Source organism: Protobothrops mucrosquamatus, unplaced genomic scaffold, assembly GCF_001527695.2.
Source record: "Protobothrops mucrosquamatus isolate PMUCROS unplaced genomic scaffold, P.Mucros_1.0 scaffold_178, whole genome shotgun sequence".
In the NCBI taxonomy this organism is placed as follows: Eukaryota; Metazoa; Chordata; class Lepidosauria; order Squamata; family Viperidae; genus Protobothrops; species Protobothrops mucrosquamatus.
In genome coordinates this window covers 636,396-638,642 of record NW_015386254.1, presented here as the reverse complement: position 1 = coordinate 638,642, position 2,247 = coordinate 636,396, and positions in this window count along the sequence as shown.

Here is a 2,247-nt window from a genome sequence, read left to right as displayed (position 1 = left end):
CCAGTGTTAGATCGCGCAGGCAGTAAGACACGAGTCGAGTGACAGTCAGCTCTCGGTTTATTGGCAAGGCATCAAGTAAATCCGGACTGGCTCTCTGGGCCAGGGGAGCCCTCTTTTATGGGATTCCCCTGGCTTGTAATCACACAATTCCATTGGCTGGCAAGACCCTGTTGCTAGTTAGCCAACCAGCAACGGGCATAAAACTGTATGCAGATGGAGAAGGGCAATCACCCTTAATGGGCGAACAATGGTGAAGGGCAATCACCCTTAATGGGTGATCAGGATATGCATAGGGGATTAAGGGGGGGGAATACAAAGAACACAACAGAATGGAGTAAAAATGAATATGAAAAATTAATTAAAAGGCAGGGAGATGACTTTCAGGGTGCTAACTACCTCTATAGTGGGATGTTCTTCTGTGTGCCCCAAGGAAGACCACAGGGCCATGTTTTTACACCTTTCTGATAGGCCAGGAGAGGAGGGTCCACCTCACCTCAGGGGAGAGAGTGGGGCAATGGCAGAGAAGGAACTCTTTTTGGTTGCTACCAGTGGGAATTTCTAGCTGATGGAGTCCACAGCAGAGTCCTTCCCTGCTTGACAGGATAGGATGTGCTGAAGTAATGGGGTTAAGATGGCTCTGTAGGTACTTTGGCTCCTTGCCATGTAGGTTTTTAAAAGTCATAACCAATACTTTGAATTGGACCCAGAAGCAGACTGGCATCGTATGAAACTGTGCTGTCCCACTCACACACGCACACACTGCAGTGGGTTAAAGGTCTTTACTGAACTGCCTGTGCCCAAGTATTCAGTCCCCTGCAGTTCTTGAATAACAAAAACTCTCATTTCCCCCTGGGTTCACCAGAAGCTCTAAGAAGCGGACAAGAAGAGAGGTTCCAATTACTGAAGTTAGGCAGCAGCCAGAACAAAAGTGCTCAACAAGGCAAGAGTCCAAGGGCAGAAGTAGTCTGTGAGGCAAGACATGAGATCAAGGCATCAATACAAGGTCCATTACATGAGTCCTAAGAAAGAAACACGGCAAACAGAAGCATGAAACAAGGCAATGAGACACGTTGTTTCAGCAATATCCTTCTCTTTGGCCAGGCTTAAATAATTAATGCCGGTATAGCTCTTCATGATAAACGAGGCTGCCACCTCACGAGTAACCTGTCTGACAGCATTGTTCCTGTCACCTCACAGTCCTTTGCACCCTTGGATCTGGGGGAGGTGGTAACTCCTTCAATTTATCCATGCTGACTGCTGGCAGCTTCTCTCACTCCCCTCCTGTAGCCTCCAAGCTAACCTTGTCTCTGGCCAAGCTCAGCCAGCTGCCAGTCTGGTTGATCCGCATCTCCAACAGCTCCCAGGCTAACTGCCCTATCTTCCCCAGAGGTGCCAGGGACTCCTCCTCCTTCTCCTCCAAACTAGCATCCAGAGAAGAGAGTGGAAGCGCATGCATTACAGAAACTCATGCAGCAAAAGTGTTACATGTAGTCTTCTTTGGGTTCCCAAGATTGCCTGTGGGGCCATATTCTGTACCAGTGAAGCAGCTACCCTTTCCCCCTTCTGGGGAAGTGCAATCCTATCAAAAACCAACGACGCTAAACTGCTGGATACAGAGAGGCCCAACCACAGACACTCTGTCTTAACAAGGTTCAGTTCAAGGCTGTTGTTCCCCATTCAGGCCTCCATAGCTGCCAGACACTGAGAGAGACCATCCACATCATCACTCACTTCACCTGGGATGGAGATATGTAACAGGATATCATCCGCGTACTGATATCTCATCCCATAGTAATGGATAATCACACCCAGCGCTTTCATATAGATAATAAAAAGTAGCAGAGAAAGTACTGAGTCCTGCAATTCTCCACAAAGGAGGGCTGTGAGATGGACCTCTTGTAGTGATCCGGTTCCCATGAAACACAAGACACAGGGCTGTCTGCAAAAGTGAGAACCTCGAGTAGATTCGTAAGCTCTCTTTTATTGAAAATTTTACACATAGACCTCGCTCTCAAGGAGGAAATAACAACCTTCTGGTTAGCTATTTGCTAGACACAGACACAGATAACATTTATTTGTACTTCGTACGTGTTCCAACTGCCAAGGCAGTCTGCACGTACTTATACAATACACAAAGTCAAAATACTAATTAAACATGAGGTAGCTTTGGTTAATCTCCACATCTCCTTCTTTTTTGTTTTTTAATGAACGTTAGTCCAGATATATCAATGATGTATCCTGTAGATC